The sequence below is a fragment of the Balaenoptera ricei genome, chromosome 10 (genome assembly GCF_028023285.1).
Source record: "Balaenoptera ricei isolate mBalRic1 chromosome 10, mBalRic1.hap2, whole genome shotgun sequence".
In the NCBI taxonomy this organism is placed as follows: domain Eukaryota; kingdom Metazoa; phylum Chordata; class Mammalia; order Artiodactyla; family Balaenopteridae; genus Balaenoptera; species Balaenoptera ricei.
Window position 1 is genome coordinate 26,756,662 of NC_082648.1, and position 25,421 is coordinate 26,782,082.

General features: G+C 37.9%; 1 protein-coding gene across 4 annotated transcripts in view; it reads right to left on the reverse strand.

Moving 5' to 3' along the window:
* Positions 1 to 25,421, reverse strand: part of AMN1 (antagonist of mitotic exit network 1 homolog) — an 84,983-nt gene that overhangs the window by 34,143 nt on the left and 25,419 nt on the right. The window contains exon 2 of one of the 4 annotated variants that reach the window (XM_059935604.1): positions 3,840 to 3,894. The exons of 2 other annotated variants lie outside the window; for them this stretch is intronic. The gene's annotated coding sequence lies outside the window, so the exon portion shown is untranslated. Of the gene's footprint in view, positions 1 to 1,373; positions 1,392 to 3,839; positions 3,895 to 25,421 lie in introns of those variants that run through there. One more of the 4 variants, XM_059935607.1, reaches the window with a different exon arrangement.

Genomic DNA, 25,421 nt, shown 5'->3' on the forward strand with positions numbered 1-25,421 from the left:
AATATAGCCATCCCAGTGGCTATGAAGTAATAGCTCATTGTGGTTTTGATTTGCATTTCACTGCTGGCTGATGATATTGAGCATCTTTGCATGTGCTTGTCGGCCATCTGTATATCTCCTTTATAGAACCATCTGCTTAGATCCTGCTTCCACTTTTAAGTTGGGTTTTGCTATTTATAGGATTCTTAGTTGAGGTTTTTCTTTCAGCACTTTAAATATGTCATCCCATTACCTTCTGCCTCCATTGTTTCTGATGAGAAGTCCACTGTTAATCTAATTAGGCTTCCTTTATACATGAGTAGTTTTTCTCTTGCTGCTTACAGGATTTTCTTCTGGTCTTTGGCCTCAGCATTTTTACTATGATATTTGTGTTTAGATCTCTTTGTATTTATCCTACAAATTCATTGAGTTAATTTCAATTCACTGAGTTTATTGGATGTGTAGATTAATATTTCTCATTAAATCTGGCTTTTAGCTATTATTTCTTCAAGAATTTTTTTCTGCTCCTTTCTCTCCTTTTGTTCTGGTATTCCCATCACATGTATGTTGACATGCTTATCCCATACTTCTCTGAGGTTCTGTTCCATTTTCTTCATCCTATTTTCTTTCCATTCTTCAGATTGCATACTATTATTTATCTTCAAGTTCATAATTCTTTCTTCTGCCAGTTCAAATCTACTACTGAGTCCCTCTAGTGATTTTAAAATTTCAGTTATTGTACTTTTTCAATTCCAGAATTTCCATTTGGTTCTTTTTTATATATAATTTCTATCTCTATATAAATATTCTCTATTGTATCTACTGTATGAGACATTGTCATCATACCTTTCTTTACTTCTTTTATTTTCCTTTTTTTGAAATTGAGGTGAAATTCGCATAATATAAAATTGATCATTTAAAGTGTACAATTCAGTGGCATTTTGTATATTCATGTTGTGTAACCACCACCTCTATCTACCTTTAAAACATTTTCATTAGCTCAAAAGAAAACTTACACTTATTAAGGAGTCAATTTCCATTCCTCTTTTTCCCCAGTACCTGGCAACTACCAATATGCTTTCTTTCACTATGGAATTTTCTGTTTCAAGTATTTCATATAAATTAATTCATATAAATGTGAACTTTTGTGTCTGGCTTCTTCCACTTAGCATAATGCTTCTGAGGTTCATCCATGCTCATGTATCAGCACTTTATTCCTTTTTATGGCTGAATGATATTTCATTGTATGGATATACCACATTTTGCTTATTGATTCATTGGTGATGGACATTTTGGTTGCTTCTACATTTTGGCTGTTGTGAACAGTATTGCTATGAACATTTGTGTACAACTATTTGTTTGAGTACCTAGTTTCAATTCTGTTGGGTACATACCTAGGAGTGGAATTGCTGGGTAATATGGTAATTCTATGTTTAACTTTTTGAGGAACTGCCAAGCTGTTTCTCCTTTGACTTCTGTAAGTATGGTATCCTTTAGTTCTTTGAACAGGTTTATAGTAGTTTCTTTAAGTCTTTGCTAAGTCCAACATCTGGGTCCCCTCAAAGGCAGTTTCTGGGTAAATACAATAAAAGCTGTTACCACTGTCTTAGACCAGGGGTCAGAAAACTATGGCCAATGGGCCAAATCTGGCCTGTTATCTGCTTTTGTGTATAAAGTTTTCTTGGAACACAGCCATGTCTGTTCATTTATGTACTGTCTATGGCTGCTTTTACACACTATAATGGCAGAGCTGAGACCGTATGGCCTGCAAGTCTGAAAATATTCATTGTCTAGACTTACAGAAGTTTGCCAATATCTACCTTAGATAATGGTAATACTATTAAGATTAAGGCTTATATTTTTACTGACTCTTGGACTATTGCCAATTGCCTAGTCACCTGGTCTGCCACTTGGAAGACCACAGATTGGTAGATTAAAGATCAAATCTTCTTTAGGACTGTGAATTGTAGAAACAAATTGTAGCTGATATACATGGCAATGGCTCATTCCCTAATAGAATGGGCTGGGTTCATGCTGTTAATTAAGTATGCCCCACCCAGATCCCTGTCATTGCTACTGGGAATCCATCATCACACTGAACATGGCAACACATCCATCATCATGGCCAAGGAAAGTAAGGATTATCTGTGTCTGATGTTAAAGCTACCACTGCATGCCAGTCTTGTGCCTCCTTTCAAAAGTCTACCTGTTGGGCTTCCCTGGTGGTGTGGTGGTTAAGAATCTGCCTGCCAATGCAGGGGATGGGTTCAAGCCCTGGTCCGGGAAGATCCCACATGCTGCAGAGCAACTAAGCCCGTGTGCCAAACTACTGAGCCTGCGCTCTAGGGCCCATGACCCACAACTACTGAACCCACATGCCACAACTACTGAAGCCCATGCGCCTAGAGCCTGTGCTCCGCAACAAGAAAAGCCACCACAATGAGAAGCCTCTGCACCTCAACGAAGAGTAGCCCCCGCTTGCTGCAACTAGAGAAAGCCCGCGCACAGCAATGAAGACCCAACACAGCCAAAAATAAATAAATAAAATAAATTTAAAAAAAAAAGTTTGCCTGTTTGTTTTCTAGTGAAATAGGCCACAATACATGGAGTGTTGTCCCCTCTAACTTCTGACAAGCTAACTATATTGAGCCTTTGACCACTTGCCTTGGGTCCTCCATTGATGCCTTACTGTTGTTGATATGTTTTCAGGTTATGGTGTCACTGTTCCAGTCTGATCAACCAACTCAAGCCACATTGGCCATAACATAAAATGTGTTATGTTTTTGGCCTTTCAGGCCATATTCATTTGGACAGTATGATGTCTCTTATTGCAAAGGTTCACTCAACACTGGACCAATAGTCAAGGCATTCAATGGACATTTCATATCCCTTATCATCCTCAAGCTGCTGGTTCCAACAAGATGTAAATGGATTTTTTTAAAAGTCAACTAAAGAGATTTCTGACTCTACCTCCTTCAGTTTCTCCTGGTCCACACATCTTAATTAAATGCAAGCATCCACTGAAAGAGTTCACATCCCCTTGGCCACCTTCTAGATAATGATCAGGATAAAAGGGGTGGGGGGTTATCTTGACCTATTCTGAAATTTTAGAATTCTACTCTGACATTTCCTGAGCATGATGCATCTTTCTTTTCCCTAACAGTTACCCCAAGCCAGCCTGGTTGGTACAGCTGGGTGGCAGCCTGGCCAAAAAGGAGCTTACAGAATTCAAACTTAATCTTGGTTTAGTCACCTGGATTCTCCTTTTGGACTGAACTGGTTCTAGATCAGAGTCAGCAAACTATAACCCATGGGCTGAGCCTGGTCTGCTGCCTGCTTTTGTAAATAAAGTTTTACTGAATCACAGTCATGACTGTTTCTTTATTATGTATTGTCTATGGCTGCTTTTGCTCTACAAAGGCAGAGTTGAGTAATTGTGACAGAAGCCTACAAAACTGAAAATATTTCTCTTCGGCCCTTTACAGAAAAAGTTTCCCAACCTCTATCCTATGAAGATAATGACCATTTGGTTGAGTAAACTGCTCACCAAGTTCCCCTACAGTAGCCCATGCCCATGAAGGTGGGAAATATGATGGATCCCTATAAATTTTGGAAAAATATCCTTGCCGGACTACCCTGGTGGTCCAGTGGTTAAGACTCCACACTCCCAATGCAGGGGGCCTAGGTTCAATCGCTGGTCAGGGAACTAAGATCTTGCATGTTGCACAGCGTGGCCCCCCAAAAAATAAATTAGGGGGACCTTCAAGATGGCGGAGGAGTAAGACATGGCGATCACCTTCCTCCCCACAAATACATCAAAAATACATCTACATGTGGAACAACTCCTACAGAACACCTACTGAATGCTGGCAGAAGACCTCAGACTTCACCAAAAGCAAGAAAATATCCACGTACCTGGGTAGAGCAAAAGAAAAAAGAAAAAACAGATATTAAAGAATAGGGATGGAACCTGCACCTCTGGGAGGGAGCTGTGAAGGAAGAAAAGTTCCCACATACTAGGAAGCCCCTTCACTGGCGGAGATGGGGGGTGGGTGGGGGGGAAGCTTCGGAGCCATGAAGGAGAGCACAGCAACAAGGGTGCAGAGAGCAAAGTAGAGACATTCCCGCACAGAGGATCAGTGCCAACCAGCACTCACCAGCCTGAGAGGGTTGTCTGCTCACCTGCTGGGATGGGTGGGCGCTGGGAGCTGAGGCTTGGGCTTCGGAGTTCATATCCCAGGGAGAGGACTGGGGTTGGCTGCATGAACACAGCCTGAAGGGGGCTAATGAGCCACAGCTAGCCAGGAGGGAGTCAGGGAAAAAGTGTGGACCTGCCTAAGAGGCAAGAGACCATTGCTTTGGGGTGCACGAGGAGAGGGGATTCCTTACCTGTCTGCCCACAGAAGGCAGAGCACCGCCTAAAGGAGCTCCAGAAACTTGCGCGAGCTGCGGCTATCAGCTCAGACACCAGAGACGGGCATGAAACACTAACGCTGCTGCTGCAGCCACCAAGGATCCTGTGTGCAAGCACAGGTCACTATCCATACCCACCCCGGGGGCCTGTGCAGCCCACCACTACCAGGGTCCCATGATCCAGGGACAACTTCCCTGGGAGAACACACATGGTGCGCCTCAGGCTGTTGCAATGTCACGCCGGCCTCTGCCACCGCTGGCTCATCCCGCATTCCAATTATAACTACTGTACCCCTCCCTCCTCCTGGCATGAGTGAGCCAGAGCCCCTAATCAGCCTCTGCTTTAACCACATCTTGTCTGGGCAGGAACAGAAGCCTGAGGGCAACCTAAAGGCAGAGGTGGGGCCAAAACCAAAGCTGAACCCCAGGAGCTGTGCAAACAAAGAAGAGAAAGGGAAATTTCTCTGTGCAGCCTCAGGAGCAGCAGTTTAAATCCCCACAATCAACTTGAGGTACGCTGCATCTTTGGAATACCTGAATAGACAACAAATCAACCCAAAATTGAGGCGGAGGACTTTGGGAGCAACTGTAGACTTGGGGTTTGCTGCCTGCAACTGACTTCTTTCTGATTTTTATGTTATTGTAGTATGGTTTTTAGCGCTTGTTATCACTGGTGGATTTGTTTATTGGTTTTGTTGCTCTTTTTTTTTATTACTTTTTTATTTTAATAATTAAAAATTTTTTTAATTTTAATAGTTTTATTTTACTTATTTTTTATTTATTTTCTTTCTTTTTTTTCTCCCTTTTCGCCTGAGCCACTTGGCTGACAGGGTCTTGGTGCTCCGGCCTGGTGTCAGGCCTGAGCCTCTGAGGTGGAAGAGCCGAGTTCAGGACATTGGACTACCAGAGACCTCCCGGCCCCACGTAATATCAATTGGCGAGAGCTCTCCAAGCGATCTCCATCTCAATGCTAAGACCGAGCTCCCCCCAACGGCCAGCAAGCTCCAGAGCTGGACGCCCCATGCCAAACAACTAGCATGACAGGAACACAACCCCACCCATTAGTACAGACGCTGCCCCAAATCATACTAAGTTCACAGACACCCCAAAACACACCACTGGACTCAGCTCTGCCCACCAGAAAGACAAGATCCAGCCCCACCCACCAGAACACAGGCACCAGTCCCCTCCACCAGGAAGCCTACACAAGCCACTGAACCAACCTTACCCACTTGGGGCAGACACCAAAAACAATGGAAATTAGGAACCTGCAGGCTGTGAAAAGGACATGCCAAACAGTAAGTTAAACAAAATGAGAAGACAGAGAAATATGCAGAGATGAAGGAGCAAGGTAAAAACCCATCAGAACAAACAAATGAACAGGAAATAGGCAGTCGACCTGAAAAAGAATTCCGAGTAATGATAGTAAAGATAATCCAAAATCTTGGAAATAGAATGGAGAAAAAAAAGAGGAAACCTTTAACAAGGACCTAGAAGAACTAAAGAGTAAAAACACAATGATGAACAACACAATAAATGAAATTAAAAACTCTCTAGAAGGAATCAATAACAGAATAACTGAGGCAGAAGAACGGATAAGTGACCTGGAAGATAAAATAGTGGAAATAACTACCACAGAGCAGAATAAAGAAAAAAGAATGAAAAGAATTGAGGACAGTCTCAGAGACCTCTGGGACAACATTAAATGCACCAACATTCATATTATAGGCGTCCCAGAAGATGAAGAGAAAAAGAAAGGGTCTGAGAAAACATTTGAAGACATTATAGTTGAAAACTTCCCTAACATGGGAAAGGAAATAGTCAAGCCCAGGAAGCGCAGAGAGTCCCATACAGGATAAATCCAAGGAGAAACACGCCAAGACACATATTAATCAAATTATCAAAAATTAAATACAAAGAAAAAATATTAAAAGCAGCAGGATAAAGCAACAAATAACATACAAGGGAACCCCCATAAGGTTAACAGCTAATCTTTCAGCAGAAACTCTGCAAGACAGACGGGAGTAGCAGGACATATTTAAAGTGATGAAAGGGAAATACCTACAACCAAGATTACTCTACCCAGCAAGGATCTCATTCAGACTCGACAGAGAAATTAAAATCTTTACAGACAAGCAAAAGTTAAGAGCATTCAGCACCACCAAACCAGCTTTACAACAAATGCTAAAGGAACTTCTTTAGGCAGGAAACACAAGAGAAGAAAAAGACATAGAAAAACAAACCAAAAACAATTAAGAAAATGCTAATAGTAACATACATATTGACAATTACCTTAAATGTAAATGGATTAAATGCTCCAATCAAAAGACACAGACTGGCTGAATGGATACAAAAACAAGACCCATATATATGCTGCCTACAAGAGACTGACTTCAGACCTAGGGACACATACAGACTGAAAGTGAGGGGATGGAAAAAGATATTCCATGCAAATGGAAATCAAAAGAGAGCTGGAGTAGCAATTCTCATATCAGGCAAAATAGACTTAAAGACTATTACAAGAGACAAAGAAGGACACTACATAATGATCAAGGATCATTCCAAGAAGAAGATATAACAATTGTAAATATTTATGCACCCGACATAGGAGCACCTCAATACATAAGGCAAATGCTAACTGCCATAAAAGGGGACATCGACAGTAACACAATCATAGTAGGGGACTTTAACACCCCACTTTCACCAATGGACAGATCATCCAAAATGAAAATAAATAAGGAAACACAAGCTTTAAATGACACATTAAACAAGATGGACTTAACTGATATTTATAGGACATTCCATCCAAAAACAACAGAACACACTTTCTTCTCAAGAGCTCAGGGAACATTCTCCAGGATAGATCATATCTTGGGTCACACATCAAGCCTTGGTAAATTTAATAAACTTGAAATTGTATCAAGTATCTTTTCCGACCACAATGCTATGAGACTAGATATCAATTACAAGAAAAAAACTGTAAAAAATACAAACACGTGGAGGCTAAACAATATGCTACTAAATAACCAAGATATCACTGAAGAAATTAAATAGGAAATCAAAAAATACCTAGAAACAAATGACAATGAAAACACGATGACCCAAAATCTACAGGATGCAGCGAAAGCAGTTCTACGAGGGAAGTTTATAGCAATACAATCCTACCTCGAGAAACAAGAAAAATCTCAAATAAACAACCTAACCTTACACCTAAAGCAATTAGAGAAAGAAAAACAAAAAAACCCTAAAGTTAGCAGAAGGAAAGAAATCAAAAAGATCAGATCAGAAATAAATGAAAAAGAAATGAAGAAAACAATAGTAAAGATCAATAAAATGAAAAGCTGGTTCTTTGAGAAGATAAACAAAATTGATAAGCCATTAGCCGGACTCACCAAGAAAAAAAGGGAGAAGACGCAAATCAACAAAATTAGAAATGAAAAAGGAGAAGTAACAACTGGCACTGTAGAAATCCGAAGAATCATGAGGGACTACTACAAGCAACTAAATGCCAATAAAATGGACAACCTGGAAGAAATGGACAAATTCTTAGAAAAGCACAACCTTCCAAGATGGAACCAGGAAGAAATAGAAAGTATAAACAGACCAATCACAAGCACTGAAATTGAAACTGTGATTAAAAATCTTCCAACAGGGCTTCCCTGGTGGCGCAGTGGTTGAGAATCTGCCTGCCAATGCAGGGGACACAGGTTTGAGCCCTGGTCTGGGAGGATCCCACATGCCGTGGAGCGACTGGGCCCGTGAGCCACAACTGCTGAGCCTGCGCATCTGGAGCCTGTGCTCCGCGACAAGAGAGGCCGCGATAGTGAGAGGCCCGTGCACCACGATGAAGAGTGGTCCCCGCTTGCCGCAACTAGAGAAAGCCCTCGCACAGAAACGAAGACCCAACACAGCCATAAATAAAAATAAATAAATAAATAAAAACAAAAAAAACCTGATGTCTTAAAAAAAAAATTTTCCAACAAACAAAAGCCCAGGACCACATGGCTTCACAAGCGAATTCTATCAAACATTTAGAGAAGAGCTAACACCCATCCTTCTCAAACTCTTCCAAAATACAGCAGAGGGAGGAACACTCTCAAACTCATTCTACAAGCCACCATCACCCTGATACCAAAACCAGACAAAGATGTCACAAAAAAAGAAAACTACAGACCAATATCACTGATGAACATAGATGCAAAAATCCTCAACAAAATATTAGCAAACAGAATCCAACAGCACATTAAAAGGATCATACACCATGATCAAGTCGGGTTTATCCCAGGAATGCAAGGATTCCTCAATATACGCACGTCAATCAATGTGATACACCATATTAACAAACTAAAGGATAAAAACCATATGATAAACTCAATAGATGCAGAAAAAGCTTTTTACAAAATTCAACACCCATTTATGATAAAAACTCTCCAGAAAGTGGGCATAGAGGGCACTTACCTCAAATTAATAAAGGCCATATATGACAAACCTACAGCCCACATCGTTCTCAATGGTGAAAAACTTAAACCATTTCCTCTAAAATCAGTAACAAGACAAGGTTGTCCACCCTCATCACTATTATTCAACATAGTTTTGGAAGTTTTAGCCACAGCAATCAGAGAAGAAAAAGAAATAAAAGGAATCCAAATCAGAAAAGAAGAAGTAAACCTGTCAGTGTTTGCAGATAACATGATACTATACATAGAGAATCCTAAAGATGCTACCAGAAAACTACTAGAATTAATCAACGAATTTGGTAAAGTAGCAGGATACAAAATTAATGCATAGAAATCTCTTGCATTCCTATACACTAATGATGCAAAATCTGAAAGAGAAATTAAGGAACCACTCCCATTTACCACTGCAACAAAAACAATAAAATACCTAGGAATAAACCTACCTAAGGAGACAAAAGACCTGTATGCAGAAAACTATAAGATACTGATGAAAGAAATTAAAGATGATACAAACCGATGGAGAGATATACCATGATCTTGGATTGGAAGAATCAACATTGCGAAAATGACTACACTACCCAAAGAAATCTACAGATTCAATGCAATCCCTATCAAACTACCAATGACATTTCTCACGGAACTATAACAAAAAATTTCACAGTGTGTTTGGGAACACAAATGACCCCGAATAGCCAAAAAAATCTTGAGAAAGAAAAATGCAGCTGGAGGAATCTGGCTCCCTGACTTCAGACTACACTGCAAAGCTACAGTAATCAAGACAGTATGGTACTGCAACAAAAACAGAAATATAGATCAATGGAACAGGATAGAAAGCCCAGAGATAAACCCATGCACATATGGTCACCTTATCTCTGATAAAGGAGGCAAGAATATACAATGGAGAAAAGACAGCCTCTTCAATAAGTGGTGCTGGGAAAACTGAAGAGCTACATGTAAAAGAATGAAATTAGAACACTTTCTAACACCATACACAAAAATAAACTCAAAATGGATTAAAGACCTAAATGTAAGGCCAGACACTATAAAACTCTCAGTGGAAAACATAGGAAGAACACTCTTTGACATAAATCAGAGCAAGATCCTTTTTGACCCACCTCCTAAGGAAATGGAAATAAAACCAAAAATAAACAAATGAGACCAAAAGAAACTTAAAAGCTTTTGCACAGCAAAGGAAACCATAAACAAGATGAAAAGACAACCCTCAGAATGGGAGAAAATATTTGCAAACGAAGCAATGGACAAAGGATTAATCTCCAAAATATACAAGCAGCTCATGCAGCTCAATATCAAAAAAACAAACAACCCAATCCAAAAATGGGCAAAAGATCTAAATAGACATTTCTCCAATGAAAATATACATATTGCCAACAAACACATGAAAGGATGCTCAAAATCACTAATCATTAGAGAAATGTAAATCAAAACTACAATGAGGTATCACCTCATACAGGTAGAATGGTCGTCATCAAAAAATCTGCGAACAATAAATGCTGGAGAGGGTGTGGAGAAAAGCAAACCCTCTTGCACTGTTGGTGGGAATGTAAATTGATACAGCCACTATGGAGAACAGTATGGAGGTTCCTTAAAAAACTAAAAATAGAACTACCATATGACCCAGCAATCCCACTACTGGGCATATACCCTGAGAAAACCATAATTGAAAAAGAGTCATGTACCACAATGTTCATTGCAGCACTATTTACAATAGCCAGGACATGGAAGCAACCTACGTGTCCACTGACAGATGAATAGATAAAGAAGATGTGGTACATATATACAATGGAATATTACTCAGCCATGAAAAGAAATGAAATTGAGTTATTTGTAGTGAGGTGGATGGACCTAGAGTCTGTCATACAGAGTGAAGTAAGTCAGAAAGAGTAAAACAAATACCATATGCTAACACATATACATGGAATCTAAAAAAAAAATAAGGTTCTGAAGAACCTAGGGGCAGGACAGGAATAAAGCAGACGTAGAGAATGGACTTGAGGACATGGAGAGGGGGAAGGGTAAGCTGGGACAAAGTGAGAGAGTAGCAGTGACATATATACACTACCAAATGTAAAACAGATAGTTAGTGGGAAGCAGCTGCATCACACGGGGGGAGATCAGCTCGGTGCTTTGTGACCACCTAGAGGGGTGGGATAGGGAGGGTGGGAGGGAGATGCAAGAGGGAGGGGTATGGGGATATATGTATACATATAGCTCTTTCACTTTGTTATACAGCAGAAACTAACAGAACATTGTAAAGCAATTATACTCCAATAAAGATGTTTTTAAAAAGTAACAAAAAATACATTAAAAAAATAACAAGGGCTTCCCTGGTGGCGCAGTGGTTGAGAATCTGCCTGCCAATGCAGGGCACACGGGTTCGAGCCCTGGTCTGGGAAGATCCCACATGCCGCGGAGCAACTGGGCCCGTGAGCCACAACTACTGAGCCTGCGCGTCTGGAGCCTGTGCTCCGCAACAAGAGAGGCCGCGATAGTGAGGCCCGCGCACCGCGATGAAGAGTGGCCCCCGCTTGCCACAACTAGAGAAAGCCCTCGCACAGAAACGAAGACCCAACACAGCCAAAAATAAACAATAAAAAATTAAAAAAAAAAAAAAAAAAAATAACAAAAATAAAAATCCCCATGTCCCTCCTGCACTTGACCACTGTGAGTAGCAGGTGATTGGAAAAAAGTGAAATCATTTGCATTGGTATGAGGCACACCAATTTCATGATCATAAGGGACGGCAATAACTCCAGAACCTGGGGAGGAACACTTTAGACCCTGGGAAGTACTTAAGAAAGGGGAGGAATTAATGCTCCCTTCCTCCTCTAGATCCAGCACTGCACCTTGGCAAAACAATTATATGGTCCACCTGAGGCAAGCAGCTGCTGCAGCTGACAATCTGACCTACTGCTGGATTTCTCATCATTGACTTTGTGCTATATGATAACCGAATAATTCATGTAAATATGGAAGGCGCTGAACTATTCTGCTTTGCCTAGCCTCTCTTCATAAGGGTATAAAAACATGGACCAGCACAACTTGTTTCAATATGACAAATACAAATGCATGTTTTCCTTGATGTCCAAGTGATCTTGAGCTATGTGTTAACAATCGAGGCTGCAACTACTCAGTGACATTTTCCCATGTGATATAGGCAAAACAATGTCATGGTGATCCAAATCAAGTTTAACAATAAATCCAAACTAGAGTGACCTGTGTCTCTTTGTTTTATATGCTTGTATATAGAGAAGAGGCCACAGAATATCTCTCAGTTGGGTTTCGTTTTTTGGCCCATCTATTGTCCCCGTAATTACAGATAACAGCACCAAAGATTAACAGGTAAACTTAAATTTCCTTGTGCAGGTCATAATGGAGAATATACTGGGCTTACACTACATCTTGGATGTCTGAAATAAGACCTACTGGTCTCCCCTTGGATTTAGTCACAGTTGCCTGAGTCTGGGACTCTGGAGTCATAGCTGAAGTCAATATTGCCAGTTGGCCTCATCCTCCTTTTGGGAGCAATATTAATAGTCTTAGTTGATTGCTGTATAACACAAATTGAATACATTTGGTCCTAGCCTCCGCTGATTAAATGAATCAGCGTGGTGAAGAAGCGTCATACTCATGTGATAATTTGTCAGAAGCCAAGGTGGTAGGGCCAAAAGGTGAAATGTTGGGAAAGGCAGTTCTCTACAGGTTTTTCATGGTCTTACCATTCTTGCTGGGAATGACAAGATTACAAGGCCCTGACACTCTATCTGGGCCACTCTCAGGGTTGTGTTTACAATGAGCAACACTGTGAGATAATGTCTCCCTCCAGAACAAAGAGGTTGCTTACTGCTTGCTATAAAATGCAGAGTCCCCAAATTCAGAGTCTGTCTCCTATAACACAACCTGCCCTTTGTGTAGGTATCCAACTTGGCCTTCTGTGTTGCTGGCGTGTGTCTTGGAGGTCAAGGGGAAGTGACATAAACATGCTAATGCTCATGCTGCTTGTTGTGCAATGAATAATAAAGTCCTTAGGGTCTCTGACCCAAGACCCAAGCCTTTGGTCTTCTACCAGCATTCGCGAAACAAGACCAAGCTAAAAGCATTTTAGCTTGAAAAAGAGAAAACTCAAATTCCACAATCACTCCTCTTATATTTTCCTTTATACAGATTTCAGCTATATTTTAAATGTTTTCTTCTTTCCATGATAACACCCTTTTTTCTCCCCCCTCCCTCTTCCTCTCAGTCTTTTCCATTTTGTTCTTGGTCTCTTCTCTGAGCTCAGGCTGTGCCATGTGTTCCACAGAATAAAGGGTTTCCTCTTTCTGTTCCAGTTCCCTACAGCAGCACTAGCAGAGAGCCGGGACAGAAACAAATTAAATATTTCTTAATATGCTGCTATGAGAACTATTAAATGGCTCACAAAGACCACCCAAAAAGCCTGTTGGTCAAACAAAGCAAGTTTATTAAATTCGCTGCAGTGAGGGTTTAACAGGGTTTTGATAGTGTCTTAATAGGGGAAAGGTAGGGAAGAGTACATTCAGGATTTGGGGATGAAAGCTCAAGTAGTTTAAGAGGGTTCTCCCCCTCCAAGATGGGGAATGGGATAGGATTAGGCAAAATTTGTGATGTAACGGTTTAAGAATGATGGACATGGGGTCTTGAAGTAAGCCTCATGAATAATCTATCCTGATAGATATAATGTTCGCCCTAACAATCAAAATGTTTATCCTAATAACCAAATGTTTACTTAGATAAACTGCAAAAATTTCCAGGAGCAAAAAGTTATATTGACATAAGCAATTTTAGTTCTCAATCCCAAAGGTTAACACAGGTGGTCTCAGTTCTCAAGACAAAAATGAAAAGTGGTCAGCTAAAACTAAACAAATCTTCAAAAGCTGTAAAAAAAAGGGTGTGGGTGTGGGAGGAGAGATAGATATCTCACCCATTATGAATTGCTCTAAATTTTATAGTTAAAAGAAACAACTTATTAATATTTAGCCAATCAATTATACGGTAAATTAATCTAACAAAGAAATGACTTTGGGCAAATTGGTCTGCTTCTAATGTAAGTGTTGCATAAAATTTGGTCTTTGGTCTCCTTTTCTTCTCTCTATATCCTCTTCCTTAAACTTAACCATGGCTTCACCTACTATCTATAAGGAGTTTACTCCTAATCTTAGACTTACTCCTTGATATCTCTTTCAAATTAAAAATTATATTTTTCCGAGGAAGACACACAGATGACCAATACATGAAAAGATGCTCAATATCACTAATCATCTGAAAAATACAAATCAAAATCACAATGAGATATCACCTCACACCTGTCAGAATGGCTATTATCAAAAAGAAAACAAATAAGTGTTGGCAAGGATGTGGAGAAATGGGAATCCTTGTGCACTGTTGGTGGGAATGTAAATCGGTGTAGGTGCTATGGAAAACAGTATAAAGGTTCCTCAAAAAATTAAAAATAGAACTACCATATGATCCAGCAATTCTACTTCTGGGTATTTATCCAAAGAATATGAAAATACTATTTGAAAAGGTATCTGCACTCCCATGTTCACTGCAACGTTATTTACAATAGCCAAAATATGGAAATAACAAAAGTGTCCATCAGTGGATGAATGTATAAAGAAGATGTGGTATATATACAGTGGAATATTATTCAGCCATAAAAAAGAGTGAAATCTTGCCATTTGCAACAACATGGATGGACCTAGAGAGCATTATGCTAAGTGAAATAAGTCAGATAGAGAAAGACAGATACCATATGACTTCTCTTATATGTGAAGTCTAAGAACAAAAAACCCCCAAACAAAAGTTCATAGCTACCGAAAACAGATTGGTGGTTCTCAGAGGTGGGGGGTGGGAGAAATGGGTTAATTGTTGGGGTTTTTTTAGTTTAAATAAACTGAATTAAAAATGTTTTAAATTATATTTCTAACTGCCTATTTCAACTGGATGTTCTGATTAATTTTCCTGAAAAGATACTTACTCCTCCACAATTATCTAATGATATCACCATTCTCCTGGTCAACGAAGCTAAAAACTTTACAGTAATTTTTAATTTTTGCCTTTCCTTGCTCCCCTAATTCAAAATTGTTCACCATATCACAGATTCAAAGGATTCTCCAAGGCAGTGCTACTCAAAGTGCTGGTCCAGTGAAGAGGTTAGGAACTTATGCAAGGATGTAAACCAAGCAGTTTTCCATCACAGAGAAGTCCCATTCCTGTGTACTTAACAGTGCACTTAGTAAAACAGTTGATTGCTATTCTGGATCAAGCTCCTTACCTTGTTACCAAAGTAACAGAAACCCAAGGTAACCCAGAAATAGCCTGCTGAACAACTGTCAGTCTGACTATCTCATCCCAAAAAAGGTTAGAAAATATTATCCTAAAGGCAAATGTGGACCTTTACATGGGAGACAACACTCTAGTATGACAATGAAGGTCATAGGGTCATCTTTTTGTTTTAATTCCAGTTTTTGGATAATTTTTCTTAATATATTCGTTTCCTCTTTTTTTCACTAAGCACTATGTTTTCAAGTTCCATCCATGTGAATATATACACATATACTCTTTACTTTTCTAATAGCTGCATAACATTCCATGGCACCTCTCCCAGTGATGGACATTCCAATTCTCTTTTACCAGAATGAATTCTGCAAGAACATCTTCACATATGTCTCCTAGTTTGGGCTCTCCTTACTCCTTTCCAAAATTTTAAAAGTTTCCTGTCCTCTTATTCTTAATTGCTCCCTAATTCAACTCTCCCTCTGCTCCCAAGAGTTCCAAAACCTTTGATGGCTTCCCATGTTACAGAATTAAACACTCTTATTTCATTTTGGTGGCCAAGGTTCTGCTCCTAATTATCTGGCTTTATGTCTGACTATTACACTATTCATATTGTATTCTCCAGCCAAATAGAAATATTATTTTCTGGTCTTCTCATATATTCCTAACTTTCCTGTTCATCAAGGCTTTGCTCTTATTATCCTTTTTAAAAAAATTAATTAATTAATTTATTTATTTTTGGCTGCATTGGGTCTTTGTTGCTGCATGTGGGCTTTCTCTAGTTGCGGCGAGCAGGGGCTACTCTTCGTTGCGGTGCGCAGGCTTCTCATTGCGGTGGCTTCTCTTGTTGCGGAGCACGGGCTCTAGGTGCATAGGCTTCAGTAGTCGTGGCATGCAGGCTCAGTAGTTGTGGCTTGTGGGCTCTAGAGCACAGGCTCAGTAGTTGTGGCGCATAGGCTTAGTTGCTCCGCGGCATGTGGGACCTTCCCGGACCAGGGATCAAACTCGTGTCCCCTGCATTGGCAAACGGATTCTCAACCACTGAGCCACCAGGGAAATTCCTGTACTCCCTCTTGAATGCATTTCCTCCCATTTGTAAATCCAGCTTTTGTGGTATTATTATACCTAGATTATATTTATTCATATACTTGTTTTGTGCTAGTCCCATAAGACTACATCTCTTTTATATGCTAGTTATTTCCAACAATCATCAGCATAGTGCTTCACAGGCCACATGTCCTCTTTAAATACATGCTTAACTGAATAGTAACTCCTAAAAATAAGGAACTGTGGGTACAAAGAGACAAAAGACTTGATTCTGGTCCCAAGAGTTCATAGGATCATTTGCATGGAACCCTCAAGGAGCCTTAGAATAGAGATTGGAACTAAGAGCAGGAATTAAGCTAGGTCTTAGAAAAAAGGTCAGGTATTAGGTAACATATTCCTTGTTACAGTGCTTTCCATGGTAGGTATGATATAACATTAATAACTAACGTAAATGAATACTTACTATGTGCCAAGCACTGTTTTATGGAATTTACATGTACTGGCTTTTAATCTTCACAGCAGTTCAGTAAGGTAGGTAATAATATCATCATCTTCCATTTACAGATGAGAAAACTGAATCCCAGATAAGTTATAACATTTGCTCAAGATTGTATAACTAGTAAATGTTAGGTGAATTTACATGTACTGGCTTTTAATCTTCACAGCAGTTCAGTAAGGTAGGTAATAATATCATCATCTTCCATTTACAGATGAGAAAACTGAATCCCAGATAAGTTATAACATTTGCTCAAGATTGTATAACTAGTAAATGTTAGGTGTATGTATAGAACCCATGTAGTCTGTTTTCCTAACTTGCACCCTTAACCTACTCTATCTTTACTGACAGAAAGGATATTCTGTTTGGATGAGGTGTAAAAGTTTCGCCAAGAACTAAAGCGAGATACTTTTCTCAGGACTCTACACAAGTCTGAGTCTACACAAAGGAGAATCAACAGATTTCCCTTTTATGAAAACTGACTGTGGACCAAGGGCCAGAAGTTTATGAGATATAACACAAATGTCAAATCCTACTGTTTTAGAAGGCATTCAGTAGATTATAGTGATTGTTCTCCTTAGCCTTAACTTTTCTACATGGGAATAATAATGGACTGAAAGCTCCTGGAGAGAAGCAATTGCCATTATAACTGTAATTTTCAGCACAATTTCTGGTGTGAAATAACCAATAATAACAATAACTAACATTTAGTGGTGTTTATTATTTGCTAGTGTTAAAGTAAAATAAAATGGAGACCAAGCTTGAAAATCCTCCAAGCAAACAAAACCAGTTAGGCTGCATAAGTTAAACTTAATCTATTGATAGCTTATTTCATGAACATAAGCAAAAGGTAACAGATTATTTCTTGTATATGCCTCTGATAACAATAAGCAGAACTTAAATCATCTTCTAAAATAGTATAAGATAAACACTTTTAACCAGTCTCCTGTCATCTGTAAACTCCCACTGTAACAACGAATCATCATAAATGTTAAACAACTTCCTCATTCTCACTTTATAAACCATCCTGTAACTACATGCCTCTGAGCTTCTAACCACTTTCAGTTTGAAGTCTCTCTGTTCACGAATAGCTTATTTCTCATTCAATAAAATATTCATATCAAATAAATCTCTCTGAATTTTCTCTTGACGGTTTTTGGTGTCAGAAGTGGGACCTACAGAAGATCCCTGATTAGTCAAGAGGCTGGTGAGTAAACAAGTGCCAGTATTCATGGAGCCCATTATGCTCACTGTTTTCTCACTGACCAAGAAGTTTCACAGTAAACCTCTCTTGAATCCAAGCTTCACTCCCTTTCGTGTTGAGCTCGCCAATTTTATTGCGCAACTATTGTTGAAACTTTTTGATAAGTCACCCTATTCTGTTGAAAAAGAGAGGGAAGTGTAATTCCCTGTGTTTCAGAACAGCTGTTCAAAAACAGGACCCCTCAGAGTTAAGATGTCCTAGAGAATCTAAGGTGAAGATGGGTTCCACCTGGTCCAAATCACAGACCAGGATCTTGTGCCTTTTGGAAAAATGGGTGAACTTTATGAAGGACGACTGGAATTGCAGTAGCCACTTTGTGGAACCTTTAATTTAGATAAGATAGTCCACTTTAGGGACACCCTTAAAAAGAGACTATTCCAAACTTCTCAGAGACAATGGTAGGCAAAAGCTTCTAAAAGACAAAATAACTCCAAAAATAGCTTCTCTAAAAGAATCCTTACAGCACACAAATAAAAAAAATTTTGGTAAAAAGCTCTAGCCATAAGCAGGTAACCTTAATTTATTCCATCTGCCAGAAATAATTTGGATCCAGCTATTCTTCTGAGTTTTATATTACTGTGCCTGACACATGGTTAAAATTTAAAAATGAAAATTATACAATCTGTTTGTGTCTGTCTATATATTTATGTATATACGAATTCATGTATGGTCTGTGATATTTTTTAAAGAGCTCTATTTAATCTGCTTAAAGGAAAATAAGCACTTATATAAATTAAGTGCTCTTAAAACTCTCAGAAATATAGAAACCAATCCAAATGCTTTTCAAGTTTGTGTGATCTGGAATGATTTTTGGTAAATAAAAGCTAATTGAAATGTATTGGTTTAATAAAATAGGCTTGTCCTCAGGGTTGTCATCATTAAATATAATGCAAATATACAAACATTTCTACCCAGGTTTACTAGTAAAATAAGCTCGTGCTATCCCTACATTACAAAATTTGGCAGCAAGAAAAACAATATAAGATGATGATTAGCTGTTTAATGTTTAATCCAAGCATACTTACTAAAAACAAGTAAATTAAATAGATGTAAGATAAAAGTTTATACTAAGTTAACTTAAATGATGGATATTCATTATCTAGTCTATCATATCTAGATCATTTCCAAATAAGATAATATACTGAAACATTAATTGCTAAACATAAATTTATCAGAAGTTTTTGGCTTCTTAATTTTTACAGATAAAAGCTACTTGGGGTTATAATAAACATGTCTTTTGCTAGATTAAAAAACTGTACTATTGAAAATATGAACAGGTCAATTATGAATGTGAATGAAGTTGAATCAGTAATTTAAAAACCTCCCAAAAGTTCAGGACCAGATGGCTTTACAGGTGAATTCTACGAAACATTTTGAAAAAAGTTAACACCTGTCCTTCTCAAATTATTCCAAAAAACTGCAGAAGGAGGAATGCTTCCAAACTCATTCTGTGAGGCCAGCATCACTCTGATACCCAAACCAGACAAAGATATCACAAAAAAAGAAAATTACAGGCCAATATCACTGATGAACATAAACACAAAAATCCTCAACAAAATATTAGCAAGCTGAATTCAACAATACATGAAAAGGGTCACACACTATGATCAATAGGGATTTAACCCAGGGATGAGATTGAACCAATCTCATCCTTGAATGTTTCAATATCCACAAAGCAATTAATGTGATACACCACATTAACAAATTGAAGAAGAAAATCATATCATCTCAATAGATGCAGAAAAAGCTTTTGACAAAATCCAACAATCATAATGATAAAAAACTCTCAACAAAGTGGGTACAGAGGAAATATACCTCAACATAATAAAGGCCATATATGACAAGCCCACATCTAACATCATACTCAATAGTGAAAAGCTGAAGGCATCTCCTCTAAGATAAGAAACAAGACAAGGATGCTCACTCTCACCACTTCTATTCAACATAGTATTGGAAGTCCTAGCCACAGCAATCAGACAAGAAAAAGAAATAAAAGGAATCCAAATCAGAAAGGAAGAAGTAAAACCATCACTGTTTGCAGATGACATGATACTACACATAGAAAACCCAGAAGACACTGTCCAAAATCCTACCATTATTCATCAATGAATTCAGTAAAGTTGCAAGATACAAATAAATATACAGAAATCTGTTGCATTTCTGTATACTAACAATGAACTATCAGACAGAGAAATTAAGAAAACAATCCCATTTACAACTGCATCAAAAAGAATAAAATACCTAGGAATAAATATAACTAAGGGGGTAAAAGATCTGTACTCAGAAAACTATAAGGCACTGATGAAAGAAATTGAAGACGACACAAATAGATGGAAAGATACACTGTGTTCATGAATTGAAAGAATTAAAAATGTTAAAATGACCTTACTACTCAAGGCAATCTACAGATTCAGTGCAATCCCTATCAAAATACCAATGGCATTCTTCACAGAACTAGAAAATATAATCCTAAATTTTGTATGGAAACATAAAAGACCCTCCAATAGCCAAAATAATCCTGAGTAAGAAGGTCACAGATGGAGGTATCATGCTTCCTGATTTCAAACTATACTACAAAGCTACAGAAATCAGAAGAGTATGATACTGGCACAAAAACAGAAGCATAGATTAATGTAACAGAATAGAGAGCCCAGAAATATACATTTCTGGTCAATTAATCTATGACAAAGGAGGCAAGAATATACAATGTGGAAAAGACAGTCTCTCTAGTACGTGTTCCTGGGAAAACTGGAAGCTACATGTAAAGGAATAAAATTAGAACATTTTCTCACACCATATATTAAAAATAAACTCAAAATGAATTAGAGGGGCTTCCCTGGTAGCACAGTGGTTAAGAATCTGCCTGCCAATACAGGGGACACAGGTTCGAGCCCTGGTCCAGGAAGATCCCACATGCTGTGGAGCAACTAAGCCTGTGCGCCACAACTACTGAGCCTGTGCTCTAGAGCCCGCGAGCCACAACTACTGAAGCCCGTCCACCTAGAGCCCGTGCTCTGCAACAAGAGAAGCCACCGCAATGAGAAGCCCGTGGCACCACAACAAAGAGTAGCCCCCACTCACCGCAACTAGAGAAATCCCGCACACAGCAACAAAGACCCAACGCAGCAAAAAACAAAAAAAAGGATTAGAGACTTTAATGTAAGACCTGAAACCATAAAATTCCTAGAAGAAAATATAGGCAGTATGCTCTTTGACATTGGTCTTAGCAATATTTTGGGGTACGTCTCCTCAGGCAAAGGAAACAAAAGCAAAAATAAACAAGTGGGACTATATACATCAAACTAAAAAGGTTTTGCACAGCAAGGGAAATGATCAACAAAACAAAAAGGCCATCTACTGAATATAAAGATATTTGCAAACAGTATATCTGATAAGGGGTTAATATCCAAAATATACAAAGAACTCATACAATTCAACATTAAAAAAAACAAACAACTCGATTAAAAAATGAGCAGTGGAACTGAATAGATATTTTTCCAAAGAAGACACACAGACAGCCAACAGATACATGAAAAGATGTTCAATATCACTAATCATCAGGGAAATGCAAACCAAAACGAGAAGGATATCACTTCACACCTATCAGAATGGCTATTATCAAAAAAACAACAAATAACAAGTGTAGGCAAGGATGTGGAGAAAAGGGAACCCTTGTGCACTGTTGGTGAGAATGTAAATTGGTGCAGCCACTATGCAAAACAGTATGGAGATTCCTTAAGAAATTAAAAATAGAACTACCATATGATCCAGCAATTCCACTGCTGGGTATTTATCCACAGAAAACAGAAACACTAATTCAAAAAGATATATGCACCCCTATGTTGGTACTGCAGCATTACTTACAATAGCCAAGACATGGACGCGACCTAAGCACCCATCAACATATGAATGGATAAAGAAGACGTGATATATATTTTAAAATGGAATATTACTCAGCCATTAAAAAGAATGAAATCTAGCCATTTGCGACAATATGGATGGACCTACAGGGCATTATCCTAAGTGAAGTAAGTCAGACAGAGAAAGACAAATACAGTATGATTTCACTTACACGTGGAATCTAAAAAACAAAACTGAACAAACAAAACAGAAATAGTTATAAATACAGAGAACAAAGAGCTGGTTGCCAGAAGGGAGGGGATGGGGGGCAGAAAAAAAATAGGTGAGGAAGATTAAGAGGTACAAAACTTCCAGCTGCAAAATAAATGAGTCATGGGTATGAAATGTACAGTGTGGCGAATACAGTCAACAACTATATAATATCTTTGTATGGTGACACTGTAACTAGATTTATCATGGTTATCATTTTGAAATGTATAGAAATACTGAATCACTATGTTGTGTAACAGTAACTAACATAGTGTTGTAGGTTAATTATACTTCAAAAACAAACAGCAAACAAATTCACAGAAAAAGAGATCAGATTTGTGGTTACCAGAGGCAGGAGGAATTGGATGAAGGCAGTCAAAAGCTACAAACTTCCAGTTATAAGATAAATAAGTACTAGGGATATAAGGCACAACATGATAAATATAATTAACCCTGCTGTATGTTACATATGAAAGCTGTTATGAGAATAATTTCTAAGAGTTATCATAAGAAAAAAAACCTTTTTTTCTATTTCTTTAATTTTGTATCTGTATAAGACAATAGATGTTCACTAAACTTATTGTGTATGTAAGTCATTATGCTGTACATTTCAGACTTACACAGTGCTGTATGTCAATTATATCTCCACAAAACTGTAAGAAAAAATTGTACTGTGAGAAAACGTCTCTAAAAAATATAATTTTTTGTAATTATGCATTCATGAATTTGCTAATCTACTATAGGTTGCTGCTATTATGACAGTTCACAACTTCATGCTTCCTAGTTTTCACTGGAAAATAAATGTTAATAAAGGTTAAAATTTATAATCAATATATAAAAATAAAATACTAGAAACAAGAATGAAAGAAAACAACTTTGTATACAAAGTATGAGAAGAAAATGGGATGTACTTTTACAAGAAGAGCATGCAAAGAATATAGGTTGTATTTTTGTTATGGAAAAAAGAGAGTAATTTTGTACAGTAATTTTGTAAAGTAAAATTACTGTTCATTCCAGAATGAGAAAGAGGAAAGGAATAACACAAACTCTAAATGGATATAGAAAGTGCTTATTTAGAAATTTTATGTTGGAAGGTCAAAGTTAGCTAAAATTAAATGGATTTATTTATAAGGGTTTTAAAAAATGAGCTCAGTAATAAACTGAAACAAACTAGAACGTTTTTCCCCTCTGTGTTAAAAGCACAAAGTTTCTTAAATTATTGGTCTGCTCTTAATAAGATACAGTAAGTCCCCTACATATGAACCCTCAAGTTGCGAACTTTCAAAGATGCGAACGTGCATTCGCATGTCCAATCACATAAGTTAGTTCACGTGTCTGGCATACATAGTCACATGTGTGCATCCTCTACAAGGGCTGTGTTTTTGCGTACTTTACTGTACAGTACTGTATAGAGTACAGTAGTACAGTATCTTTATTTCAAGCCCAGGATGTCCGGAAGTAAGCGTAAAAGCAGCAGTATACAGCCAATTGTGTTAGTTGGGTACCTAGGCTAACTTTGTTGGACTTATGAACAAATTGGTCTTACACACGCGTTCTCAGAACAGAACTTGTTTGTATGTAGGAGACTTACTGTTTTATAAAAGGTTTTTCTTTACCTTTTGTGTAAACTGTCTAGGAACTAAAGATTCTGTGTCTTAGCAAAATAATTTCCTGTGCTTCATGTTATCTTTATCAGGTCCTTAACTACTTAGGAAAACTGAATCTTTACAACATTACAAGAGGTAAGGTTTTTTTGGTTTTGTTTTGTAACTTTGTAACTTTACAAAAGTTACAAAGAAAGTTACATAGTTAACTATGTAACTTTCTGTATTGGCTTTTGAAATCTTTTGTCACTTTGGCTGAATAGGTAACTAAGTTTTGCTTCACAGTTAAGCATTTACAATCAACTACAAGCCAAAATGCTTTGTCTTTATGGAGATTCATGGAAAGGACCCTGACAAGTACTCTGGAATACAGGCTTCTGATAACTTGAAGCTCATATCACTAAACTGAGTAAGAATATCTAGAACTCTAATGGAGAAACTGCTTAATTCATAAAACTGCTAACCCAAGATCAAGCAAAACAAGGATTAATTACATGGGACCAAATGAACTGATGAAAATAATTATAACTTTTATGACTTTGTTTGAAACACTGTCAGTTCTTCAATGCTTGTCTTCCAGATTTAAAGAACCCTTTTTTCCCTCTCCTTCTAAGCTATCTAAACTTAAAACAATTTGGTAAAGTATACTTTTGTAAGCAAAAATGAAACATTTACTTTTTCTCCTTACCTGATCCCTTCGGAATTAAAACAAACAAATTAAAAAAAAAAAAAAAAAACCCTTACTGAGTATTCTTATTTTCATGGCAATATAGATATTTGCATAAATTCAATAAGAATCTGTTCTCTTTGTAACAGGACACAACTGGACAAGTCCTTGGCTTGCCTTCTTAGCATAAAGAGGCTTTTAAAGATCTAACCTGAGTTTACTTATAAAGACAGTTTTAAGGATCTAAAGTTGACTTTATGGAGCCAATAAAGCCCCTTGGATATTACCAAAGCTTTGACTGGAGTATCGTATTTGAGAATGTGCATAAAATCACTATTCTTGTTGCACTTATGTAAATAACAAGCCAAGTTTAAAGAGACGACTTATTTTACAAACAAATTACTTATGATTATCTTTGGTAAAAATGAGGTGACTACAGAGAGAAAAATTATGTTTAAACAGAAAATTTTGGCATATTCATAATCAAATTCGAGTCCTGTTTATTGTCTTTGAGGTTTTGTATCTAACTGTAAACTGGACTGGGTCCTGAACTCTTCTAGTTTTCTCCAATATCTGGCTACGACTCTCCAAACTAATATTTTCAATTTTCTCCCACCCTTCTGACTTGAAGTAAAAACTAAAACTGTCCTTTTCCTCAAACCCTACAAGCAAAAGCTATCAGTCTTGATATAGACTTCAGAGAAGTCACAACAGATCATGTATAGACAAGACAACCTTCATACCTACTTCTATGTAGGCCACTCAGAGCTCAGCAGAACATCTGATGACATCATCAAAGACATTCAAACTGCAAACCAGGAAAATCTATCAGTTTGAAACTGCCACCTTCATTCCACCTTCATCTAAAAATCCGAGCTCAACTCCAAAAATTTTCTCGACTGGCTGCTCTCTAGACTCAACAACTGCATTTATAATTTGTTCCAACTAATCTTTAATCTTTGCCTTTCTTTTGTTTCCATAGAAATGCTTCTTACTGAATACTTGATTGCTCACACCATATAGAAGCCTACTTAGATAGAAGCTTACCTATAACACCACCTCCTAAAATAAG